The 13,177-nt window shown below is 34.9% G+C and overlaps 1 long non-coding RNA gene across 2 annotated transcripts; it reads left to right on the forward strand.

Moving 5' to 3' along the window:
* Window positions 1–11,890: 11,890 nt before the first annotated feature.
* LOC137395045 (uncharacterized) lies at window positions 11,891–12,957 on the forward strand. 2 transcript variants are annotated; one of them, XR_010978432.1, is made up of 3 exons: window positions 11,891–11,996; window positions 12,406–12,559; window positions 12,690–12,957. It is a non-coding gene; the product is annotated as an uncharacterized lncRNA (long non-coding RNA). The 2 variants fall into 2 exon arrangements; XR_010978431.1 differs by lacking the exon at window positions 11,891–11,996 and adding an exon at window positions 12,204–12,320.
* The last annotated feature ends 220 nt before the right edge of the window (window positions 12,958–13,177 follow it).

Raw genomic sequence — 13,177 nt, forward strand, 5'->3', positions numbered from 1 at the left:
AATGAAACAAATAGATATGGCCTTCAAAAACATGGCGATGCCTGGCAGCTTGTCGATGAACAAGATATTTGGCGAATTTTTGGTTTAATTTTGCTTATGGTTATTGTCAAAAAGCCTACTCTGTCGTCTTACTGGTCTACCGATCATTTGTTATTTACGGTTTTCAATGGTTTTAAACAGTTTACATTTCACTGACATCTCGGAAAACCCTGCTGGCAATAAATTGTTTAAATTAGGAAGTGTTTTTGCCATGATATGTGACCGGTTATCTTCTGTTTTGCTGCCTAGAAAATTTATATCTATAGGTGAAAGCTTGCTGGCTTGGAAAGGGCGACTCAGCTTCAGACAGTATATTCCATCTAAAAAGATCTAGAATAAAGCTATTTGCTCTCTGCGATGCTGTCTCCGGCTATGTGCACAAGCTGTCTGTGTACATTGGTGATGAGCGGGAGCAAGCCGAAGGAACTGGTAGAGGAATCACTCACAGCATAGTCATGAAATTAATGAGTGGTTTACTAAATTTAGGTCATTGTTTATTTATGGATAATTTTATAATTCGCCAGAGTTGCAGCTGAACTTGTAAAAAATAATACTCATGTTTGTGAAACTTTGCGTCCAAACAGAAAAGGTGCCCCCAAAGATTTGAAAATGTATAATGGAAAAGTAATTAAAAAAGGTCAGACAACAAGCTTTTCTAATGGAGAAAGTATGGTTGGCTGTTGGAGATAAAAAATATATTTCTGTAATTTCAACTATGCATAAAAACATGGACGTCGCAGATACAGGCAAAGTAAATTATAAAGGGGATAAAGTTTGCAAACCAGCTGTTATTTTGGATTACAACAAATACATGGGGGAGTTGACAAATCGGATCAAAATTTGCTTTATTATAATGCTGCGCGTAAAACAATGAAATTGTATAAAAACTATTTTTTCATTTATTAGATATTTGTGTATACAATGCGGCCATAGTTTATAGAATCCATAGCGGCTGAAAAATAACTGACTTACAGTTTCGACAAAAATTAATTTATCAGATATTTGAATATACCGGTTCTTGTCGCAAAAACAGTACTCCTCGCGCTTGAACTTCTTCTACTCATCGAATAGTGACAAATAGTCTAGGGAAAGGTAGACTAGCAAAATACAGAATTTGTAGGCACTGCAAAAGGCGCGCTGATGACAACAAACCTAAGCGAAGCTAAATTTACATGTCTAGCATGTGGAGTACCTTTGTGCGAGTCTTGTTTTGATGCTTACCATGCTAAATAAATTCATTTATTTAAATTTTATTTAGCGTGTGCAAATGCTTCATTGCTTTGTATCACTTGCTTTTGCACATACACTTGCTGAAATTTCATTGTCTATGTATTGTATTTGTTGTGCATTTACATGGTGTATTTGTTGTGCATTTACAGGTTGTGTTTGTTGTGCATTTACAAGTTGTATTTGTTGTGCATTTACATGTTGTATTTGTTGCAAACCGCCCTTTTAAGGGCACCCATATTATCAAACAGTTCAGTTCACATGCATTCTAGCAGTCCATGATTTGCTGTTTGTGCTCGTAATAAATGTTACCTTCTGTCTTGTGCGGCTTCACCAAATTTGCCAATGCAGGCTCACAACTCAATTCATTTTATGCACAATAACTTTTGCTGTAGCACACATGAATTTGTGCAATGTGTTTATATGCAAAATTGTTACATAAATCTAGTTTCGAGAAATGCATAAGATCATAACTAAAATCTGCAAAAGTCATAACTATCAATATATAGATATCGGGCTGTAAAGCTTTGCAAGCTGTCTGGAGGAAAAAATCAGTTTAGAAAATAATCTCAGCTTCCAAATGCATATTCATTTGCAGCTAATTGCCAATTTACACAAAAGTTATAGCATGGTTGGAACAGCCATGTCAGGTCTTGTCAGCCATCTGCTTATCGACATGGCGTCATGAGCATTTCTAAGATCTGCTTCCGCAATGCACAGGAGCGCTCAACTCTGCTTTTGATGCACTTGGACAACCAATTTTTTCTGCTACGTCTTGCAAACATATATTACACCATGCAGATGCTTATCATAAACCATTTTCTTAGAGCTATTGCTTCTAAAAAATGTATTTATTATCGAAATTTCTGACAGCTTCGTCAAATCAGAATATTGACCAAAATGTTTACAGCCGATTTGCAGGGAATAAATGGCTGCCTGTTGAGAAATTTGTAAGCATTCTAGTGAATATTCATTTGTAACTCTATGCCAGTTTGCATGCGAGTTATAGCCGAGTTTAGGCCACCATGTCAAGCCTCCATTTTTCGCTGGTCATTAGGGCCACGTGCTGAGAATTTTGAGCGGCGTTCCTGCTTTGCATCGGAGATCATAACTCTGCTTTCATTGCTCTTGGACGACCAGTTTCTTTTGCAAATTGTTGTGAACATTTGAATCCATGTAAGTATTATTTATAAAACATTGTCAATTTTATTATTTAGAAAACAATTGAAAATGACGTACAAAAACAAAATATTGGTAGCTTCAACAAATTGAGACTTCTGCAGGAAAGCAATTGCAAGCTATCTACATCAAAAAAGTATCAGCTTGTAGAAAAATTTCTCAGCATTCCTATGCATGTTAATTTATGTATCTACCTCAATTTTGATGAAAGTTGATGCAGTTTTTACGCAGTCGTGTCGAAGGCTCAAATCGCCCTAGTAAATGCTCTGGTGTGTTGAGGAATTCCCAGCTGTAAGCGCCTGGTCGCTTAAGGGTTAATAATAAAAAGTGCATACTTAGATTGTAAACCGCAATCGCGGCTAGAAGCAAAAGTGGTAATATAACTCCAATAAGCCGAACCGATGCTATACGGGAAAACAATATCGAACCAATAACTATTAAACAGCGATAGATAATATTACTGAAGTTGATGAGAATGGTTTTGTAATGTTTTGTATGTAGTGTAATGGTTAGATGCGCCTGTCTGTAGACTCCATGGTTTAAAGGTCAAATCAGGTACAATGCAGATCTTACAATTTCTAGATTTTAATCGCCATGACTGGAGAGAGGAATGACAGACAAATACTGAGATTTGTATATATAGGTTTATCGCAATTGGGTGAGGGCTCAAAAATTAAACTTATTTTAAAATTTGTTATTGAAATTGGAAAATAGACCTACATACAGTATATAATAGAGCTGCACAACGATTATAAAAATTGATCGCGATTAATAACTGGTCTGAACCAGTTAATCTTTGATTAATCTTATAATTAATCTAGCAAAAACCTGTATATTCAAAAACAGAGAATACAGCTACATATAGATTAATTATATTTTAGACAATTGTTAGCAGTAGTATATGTTATGTACAATGTACATAAGTGACAATGTAATAATTATTATGAGTATGAAAACTGTCTATAATTAAGTCAGCCAAAAGTTGAGGCAGCACAGTTTATTCACATTATCTGAATAAAGAGATGCTCTCTTCCTACATACAATATTGCCAGCTTTAGAGAATAGATGCTCACAGGGGACAGTAGTGCCGGTAGCCAGCAGTATTAGTTATTGTCTGTGACAGCTGGTGATGATTTCTGCGCGGTAGGATGAGAACTAATTAAATTATATCTTAATGATGATGTGCTGTGGTGGTAAGCAGATTCTTTCTGGCATATATTGCACTTCGCTTTCCTGTTTATGCTTCCAACGACTTACAAAAATGTGCTACCTAGTATGGAAAACATTGTTCTGCTTTCATGTACCAATAGAGTGTCAATCTTATATTACTAATATTCTGAAGCTGAAATATGATTGTGACTTTTTTGAAAAATAAAAATACATGTATAATTTACTTGAAAAAGTTTTTAAAAACAAACAAAAATAAATTAAGATACGTATTAAATAATACTAAAATCACTTTTGTTGCTATTACCTAGAAACATGTTCAAACAACTAACAACACGGCCGCTTACAACTAGATCGGCACGCGCTTGTGCATTGTATAAACAAGTTTAATGTTAGCGACTCACTGTGTTTTCATAGTTGAGTGCAAAATAGTTGTGGTTATAATGTATTGGTAAGAAAGTGTTGCTTGTCATAATATTTGTTAGTAAATTAAATGGTAGTAACTAGAGTTGCCCCGATTCTAATATCGGAATCGGTATCGGTGCCAAAATGGGCGTTAAGTATCTGAATCGGTATCGGCCGATCTTTTCTTAAAGTATCGGAAACTTCAGATACTTTTTACATATCAACTATTTACCAGAAAACCCTATTTTAGCCTGTTACTTTAATAAAAAATAATCAGCTGCAAGTTCCTTACTTTTACCTAATGAATTCTGGGCCTGTCACACAATCTATTTCATTTCTATAGCCTAATAAATATCCACACAGCTGAGCAATCTTTTGGCTTCAGTCAGGACGTAATCACAAAGTGCGGTATTTCCCAATTACAGCGATATGATTTAGTGTAGCCAATCACAAACAATAGCGCCATAATGAGAAACAAGAATGCGGTGTAATGTTTCTATTGCGAAAGTAATTTGAGCAGTCGATGCATAAAGTTATTTATCTCTCTCTCTTGATCCTGACGATATGTTGTATCGTTTGTATCGCATAAAATAACCTCTATGGCTTACCGGTGTTTAGCATGTTCGCCATAATCTGCTGCAAGCAGTCCTTTTTCAGTACGACTAACTAAGCTACATCGATAGTGATAGAAGATAGAGACGTCTCGCTGAGATAATTGAATCACTAACGGCAATTAAAGACCGCATTTATTTGCTCTAGACTTGTACAGGCGCAGCAGTTCATTCAACAGTAGAAGAGAGACTTCATTATCACAGAGAAAGCTGTGCCACTAACAGTAATTACCATTATTAATAACATACATTGAGAAACATGGACTGTTTTGTTATTAGATGCACGGTGTGTCAGTATGTGAATATATATACATGTACATGTACTTTTTTGTACAGGTATATCTTTTTCCATAAATACTAACAAATAAATACATCAATATTTAAATTTTCTTTGCATTATATTTATATTTGCATAATAAAATTACCAATAATCTATGCAACACAAAAGAATCTGAATCAGAATCGGATTATTTTTCAATAAGAATCGATATATCGAATCGGTATCTGAATTGGCTGGTGAAATTAGAATCGGGGCATCTTTAGTAGTAACCTGATAGTTAGTATTACTAACGTATGTTACTAAACAGTACAAAGGAAAGGAACCACATCCAGATCATCACCTTGGTTGCATTTTAATTGAAGATTAATTGGCCCAACTCAGTTAATCGTTTATTTGTATTGGTCACGTTAATCGTTTAATTAACGCGATCATTGTGCAGCTCTAGTATATACATTTAAACTCTGACAAAAGTTCTTGTAATCATTAGATAAAGCGAGTTATTACATTGTGCCTACTGCAGAACTTCATCAATGACAGCTGAACTACACAGACAGCAGTATTATTGTAATTCCAAGATTTATCCTCTTTTTAGTGGTAGTCTTGATTAAAGATGTGGTAGCGTCAAAAAGGTAGATTTAATGAAACTAAAACCAATAAAAGGCTAAAATATCAGCAACAATTTGATGTCATTTTTGTCTTTGTAGACCAATCCTGTCCAGAGATATATGCGCTTGAATGAAGCCTTTTTTTAAAAAGCTCACATTCCAGCGGGCTCTTCATTCGTGACGTAACTAGTGATACATATAAAAAGAGTCCGCGAGCGATAAATATAAGGCCACTTCATTAGCCAATCATCAGCACGAGATTTTTATATAAGTTGTATTAAATGTTATCACTCGTAAAACGCGTTGTCTGTGATCTCAAATTTAGGGATTTACTATACTATTAAATCGCATGGACATCGATATTTACTAAATTAATTAACATTATTACTTTGATGAATTACTCGATCGACACATTTTATTGACGAACAACAGAATTGTAAAAATTGCTGTAAAGTTACTGCGAAGGTGACTCCAAGTTTTCTGGGCATCATGTGGTTAAAGTGCTACGGAGGAAGATAGGAGCATGGAGGTAAATTTATCTTTTACTTTAAGTTTCCTATAGATATACTGTTGAGTTTACATTCAGATTATATTTCCTTGTTAGAGGTTATAATGTAATTTCCTGCGCGTGCGAGATACGTATGTACAGTGAGTTCTTGTCGGCTTCTTTTTAATCCATAGCATCTAGCAATACAATGGCTTAGATTGATGAATATACTAAAGGTAATATTTTTAGTACAGTCATACTTTGACTTACGAGCTTAATGCGTTCCGAGACTGAGCTCGTATCTCAATTTACTCGCATGTTGGTGCAATTTATTTATGTATAGAGCAATTAAATATATATTGATTGGTTTTCATACTCTAAAAATGTAAATAAAACACTCAAAACAAGATATTGTAACAGAAAGAACATGTTGGTTATTGTCCTAACTTACCACATGCTTTCAAAAAGCAACAAATAAAAAATAATGCAAGGAAATGTGATTAATTAAAATGTAAAATTAAATACCTACAATAGCAGCTAACGCTAGCATTTGCCCAAGAGGGAGATATAAGTTATCTTTCATTACAACAGTTGACTTTAATAAATTTGGATTTAATCAAAGTCTTAAAAGACAAACTTAGAAGCAAAGCTAAAAGCAAACTTTCATTTTTAACTTAAACCACAACTGCCACGAACAACTTTTATCATATTTACTAGGTAAATCAGACATGCTGATTCCGATTTTGTAATCAAAATAAAGATTAGGCCACTAACTTTCAGAGTAATTAAGAACTTTTTATAGCGTTTTAATATCGGTCTCGAAAACAACACGATCGGCATAACAAGCTCCGGCCATAAATACTTGACGTAACCTAGCTTTTTAGGAACAGAAGTTACGTAGGGATGTTTAGACCAATTTAGAATAATAGAGATGGGTGTTTTAAAATCCATTAATATCTAAATTCAGCCTTAAAAATAATATCAGTCTTTTCTGAAAGGTAGATAAGCTATTTAGCATTGCATATTTAAAAAGCGCAATAACAACGCTAGCTCGTGATAAAACCGCGCTTTTTGAGCTCATTTTTCTCGGCGTCCAGCCCATTTAAACGTCATGTAACAAGCTGCGAGCAATTTTAAATAGTTTATATCCGTTTCATAAAAAACTGGAACTATTTTACAGGCTGGATTTAGATAATAATGGGTTTTAAGACACTCATCTCTATTATTCTAAATCGGACTAAACATTCCCAACTTCCGTTTCTGAAAAAGCTAGGTTTCGTCACATATTTAAGGGCGGAGCTTGTAATGCCGATTGTGTTGTTTTTGAAACGGATATTGAAACGCTTTAAAAAAGCTTAAATGACTTTGAAGGTTAGTGGACTAATCTTTATTTTGAGTACAAAATCGGAATCAGCGTGTCTGATTTACCTAGAAAATATGATAAAAGTTGTTCGTGACAGTTATGGTTTAACATAATTAAAATTTCTTCAGCGTTCATAGTTTTAAGTTGCTCGCTGGTTAGCTAATTTTTCCTTTGTTCCGCTTTTACGACTAGCCGGCCATTTTAAGATAAACCTATCTAAGGACGTTTGCCTTTGTCGCCCTTTCAACATGTTGCGATTAGGACGAGCACAGGTGTGGTCACAAAGGGTTACTGCACGACCACTAGCCAACTTGTCCGAATGTATATTTTTATAGTTTTGATAGATAGCACCGGCCTTTTCACATAGCATCGTTTCAGTTACGCTATTACAGGCCAATTGTTTATCTTTTTATCCCATGCCTGAGCAGTCTCTCCATCAGCGGTCGTGAAGATCGCTGCGCCATTTAGAAACTATGGTTAGTTCTTTTGCGAACTAAATGCCCTGAATATAATTCTTCTGTTTGATAATTGTGGATGTATTTCGGTCATATTGCTGAGCTAGCTCAATCACGCATACACATTTCGCGTAATTTTCAATAATTTTTCATTTAATATCAATTGTTATCATTTGCTTTTTCTTTGCATTATCTTTCATTTTACTGGCAAACTTTCGGTCTACGCACAGTACTTTTAATTCACATAATTATGCACTGAAAATCGCACACAAAAAAACACGGTACAAAAGTATAACCTGAGCAGTTAAAAAATACAGAGTGATGCTGTTCTCATAAAACACCTCCGGCATACTTGGCAACTGACTCATGTGCTCGCATCTCAAACATGGCTCGTATGTTAGTGCTAAAACTTGCTTAAAAGCTAGCTCGTATCTCAAGTTTCTCGTACGTTGGAGCACTCGTAAGTTGAAGTATTGCTGTACTCATTGATACATGTAGTAATTAATAAAATTATAACTTTTCGCTATCACTAATCATCAATTTATAATTAATTTTTTATCATTTCGCTGAGCTATAATTGCTTCAAATTTTCTGTGGCAGTTTTATTTAGTAAATTAGATTTATCATTTGATTTTAGATGTTCACTTCCCACTTGTAGAAAGTGAAGAAAATCGATTGATCAATGCGAATCTTTAACTTCCAGAACCAAAGCTTTGAACCGTTGTGTGTTGCGTACTTGTGCTTTTGTTAAACATTTATTCATTTTTAAAATTACACTCGCAATCTATCGAACTCCCAATTTAAAAGCTTTCAGTAGATGCGCGTTAGAATGACATATCTATGAATGACATATATTTATTGCATCTGTTTTACTGATTACAGGATGTTTATGTGGTCCCACCAGCCGAAGCAGGTGTGGAAACTGTCATAAAGGGAAAAGAGAGACTTGAATGTGTGCTGCATAAACCATGATGTTTTGTTTGAGTTTGCTGCAGTAGATGAATTTGTCTTATTGTACAGTGCACCCTCGAGATACGATTACCCTGTTATACGATTTTTTCACCTTACAAAGTTGAATATCGTGAGATCTTCACCTCGCTATACAAATTTTATTTCACCATACGAATTTGAGAAAAGTTTCGCCCGAGTTAAAATTTGGCGGTCGGTGTGCTCATAACGCACGTCGAAATAACAAAGATGCCGAAATGCGGTTTGCCGAAAACATTTCCCAACTTTTAGAAGAGACACGATGACCGACTTTTCCCAGGTCAGCGTTCCACGTGGGAAATTTTGTGAAAAGCACATAATCGAGAGCGAGTATTCATTTTTAGCGTTATAATCCCTCTACAAGACAAAGGAAAAATGATTTCCATGACAACAGAGTTGGAGGTCGTAAATAAATAGGAAGAAGACGCCTGTATTGTTAATATTGCCAAGGAATATGATCGCAACCAATCAACAAAATTGCAATTATTAAAAATAAGAAATTCGTTGAAGCAAGCACAAGGAGGAAATTACGACTGACGACTTGAATGAGTTGAAAGCAATACAGGGGATGTAGAAGAGACATAAAAACCTACATCGGCATAAAAGTGTTAAGTGTTAATTTACCGATGTGAACTGTTACATAAACACATTACTGTACAATGCATATCATTATTTATCTTCTTTGTGTGGCATTTTGTTCGTGCTTTATTCAATACATTTTATGTTTTATTTATTTCATTTTGATTTTGTTTTATTTTCTTTTTTAACCATGTATTTGCAGATGGGCCTGTTTTTACTACGTAAATACAAATCATCATATGTATGTAACTCATATATAACTAGCTACTCAAGATAGTTGACGCATCCATATTACTTTCTAGAAAATGCTAAAACCATGCACTTTAGGGTATAAATACGTACAAACCTCTGTATGTATGGGCACATTGATTTTTGTGCACGTTTCATTCAAGACAAACTACTGTACAACCTTCTCTGAATCCTTTTACAAATGTTAGCTAGCTAGCAATTTTCTGCACTACACCAGCATTTACAGTGCACGAGCAAGCGTCATCCTCAATACCCTAGGACACTTATGTATTCGCGGCATCTAACTTTCGCGTTTTCGCGGTGTCATCCTCTCGCGAAAGTTTCATGTGCGAAACTAAACTATCATAACAAACGAGCGAAAAAGCGAAACTAAATAGCTTTGTTCATTGATACTGTAGAATGGAATTTTATAACAACATTTATTTTAACGTTTTTAACGACCACTATAGCATCGTTAAAATATAAACCAACAAAATAATTTGACTATCAAAATTTATTACGTTATTATTTTGCAATTAATTATGATTATTTTCCCATTAAGAATGATTTATAAAGATGTAGTTGCGTCAAAATTTAAGTTGATCTTAAAAGAAAGAATTTTTTTTTCTCTATCAGTTGATATGTTGTTTGTTGTGTTACGCAATCGCATTGCCAAGATATTTGAAGATTAAAACCGAAAAAATCTGATCGCCGTAAAAACGCTCAGGCCACAAAAACGTGCCCAGCCTCGCCAAAAATGACGTAACGCGTTTGGCAACCTGTCTCTATCTCTCGTATTCACATCGGCTATTTGCGATAAAAGTCTAGCCTTACGCGGCTCTATTGGCATATATCTTATTTTGTATTTGCTCATGTTGGCTAGAATAAAATTTTAAATCCTGCTACAGATGCATTATTATGAATGTTTAAAAGGCCTCAAATAAAGAAAATTGAAAATTTGTTCTACTCACTTTCTCCAAATGTTGTGTAAAAATTTGGGTACCGACTACCAATTCTACCGGTCTACAGTAATTAGGTCAAGCGAACTAAGTTGATTACGGTCTCTGTGTCAGCGCAGTTCTCAATTGCTACTCGAACGTGAAACTACTAGCTGATCAAGCTACTACCGATATACCGGTATTGCGAAAATACGAATAACTTTTGCTCATAAATTCCAACTTTCGTTGTGTTTGACAGAGACTAAAGTGAAAAGGCAAATCATTATTTAGTAAGTCAATAGTATTTTCATTTGTTTTGATTTGTTGCTCTATAAATTAAAACAACATTAGCCATACTATTTTAGTTCATAGTTGCAGAACGCTGTTGTAGTTAGTTCGACTGGTTTACTAGTCAATCTATCATTTCAATTGACGAAAATACTTTAAGTATGAAATATTAATCGTGGTTATACTGTAGTTATTCAACTTCGTTCACTTTTACGTATCTTTAAACGTTGTCGTTTTAAGATAAGATAAACACACCTTCGTATTTATATGAATAACCTTTTCTCACAATTTCCAACTTTCGTTGTGTTTGACAAAAACTAAAATGAAAAGGCAAATCATTATTTAGTTAGTAAGTCAATTAGTATTTTCATTTGTTTTGATCTGTTGCTCTATAAATTAAAACAACATTAGCCATACTATTTTAGTTCATAATTGCAGAACGCTGTTGTAGTTCATTCGACTGGTTTACTAGTCGATCTGCCATTTCAATTGACGAAAATACTTTAAGTATGAAATATTAATCATGGTTATACAGCTGTAGTTATTCAACTTACTTCACTTTTTCGTATCTTTAAACGTTTTAGTTTTAAGATAAGGTAGACACACCACGTATTTGTACGAACATAAATCTCGGCCATATTATGGATATTAAGCATTTTCTTCAAAGTCACATTAGGTTACACACTTGAATATCGTGATATTTTTCTATTTGTTAAGAATAGTCTGCATAACCACTTCAATGTTTCGTTGTAGCAGTGAAATGTCTTCAAGTCGACATTGGGCTCACTCCTGTGCCGCAGCTAATTGTGAAGAGACCAAACATCTATTTGCTTGGCCTCGGGGAAGGACATCAACAGATGTACAGCGAGCCAAATGGACAGCATTTGTGAAGAAACATGTAGCAAATTTTCGATATAAAACCATATCTAGAATTTGCTTCCGGCATTTTACTGAGGAATGCTTCAGCAACTACCACCAATACAGGTACCAACAAGGAGAAGATATCCGGCTCATGTTAAAGAAGCACTCGGATATAATTCCCACACGAAATCTGCACATTAAAGCTGATTCTGCTGCTACCCCAAGGAAGCAGAAGCCAATTACCCTTTTGCCTACAAGAGAGCGCAGAGCAGTGGTGCGAGGCTTACTTGCTGATGCGTAAGTGGTGTAAGATGTGATAATGCACAGTACTAGGAATCTTTGAATTTCACAAGTTATGTTATGAGCTTCCAATTTGAAAATATAAAACAACTCGTGTTTTACGGAAAAAAAATTCTTGTCTATATATTACAGTGTTCCTGCAGTGCCTAGGACAGCAACCTTTTTTTCTCATTCACGATCGAAAATACCAGTTCGTAATCCTCAGCCTGCCGAGTCCTTTGGACCTGGAAAGTCCTCTAAGGTTGACAAAGGGGTACAGCTACGGAAATGTCTTCACCGTCCTAAGTATCGGTCGATTTCAACCCAGACCGATGCTAAACAGTGAGTACAGTTAACTTGTTTCATATGGTTGGACGGGATTCTTTTTTACAATATATATTGATAGTCTATAAACATTTATTCACAGGCCTGATCTTCCAGCCTCACCTCCATCTAAAAGAAAAATGCCAGTAGTCGATGAAGCAAGCTCCATTCCTTCTACATCTAAGCAGTTACAACGTTATTCTCTAATTATGGAGAGTGATACTAGTGATGAGATGCAGGAACGAGAGGAAGATCTGGTAAGTTACAAATACTTTGATAAAATGTCATAGCAATTTTTCCTTTTCTCATGCTTCTTTTACGTTAAAGACTTAGATGAGTTTCCTAAAATGCCATAGCACTTTTCTTCATTTTCTATGCTTCTTTTAGGGTAAAGCCTTGGATGAAGAAGAATGGGTGCCAGATTCAGATAACAGTGAGACGGAAGACGAGGTTTCAGAAGAAAGCTTTGAGGGGTAAGAAATATAGTAACTGCTAGTTCGTATTTGATAATGCGTATTATTTCATCGATTATATGTACTCACTGTCTTTACAACAATATTTATTTTAGCCTGCTTGCAGTAAGTATGTGTGTGCTTCCTGAAGAAGCTAAACATAGGCTTGCCTTGTCATACGCTTGCTGCTTTCTCATGCCTGCCTAACAACGCTATTTTACATTCAAGTGTTTCACTTAATTGCCGCAAATCAAACTGTAGAACTCTGCTAGATATTTTGTAGTTGCTAGCTGCTGTTAAATTTTTTACTATTTATTAACTGTAAAAATGATTGATTTTTTAAATATTTCTAAATTTTAAATATTTACAATATTTCAATCTTACAATATAAATATTGTAAGGTTTCAATTTTTCTTCCTTATA

This window comes from Watersipora subatra, chromosome 4, assembly GCF_963576615.1.
Source record: "Watersipora subatra chromosome 4, tzWatSuba1.1, whole genome shotgun sequence".
Taxonomy (NCBI): Eukaryota; Metazoa; Bryozoa; class Gymnolaemata; order Cheilostomatida; family Watersiporidae; genus Watersipora; species Watersipora subatra.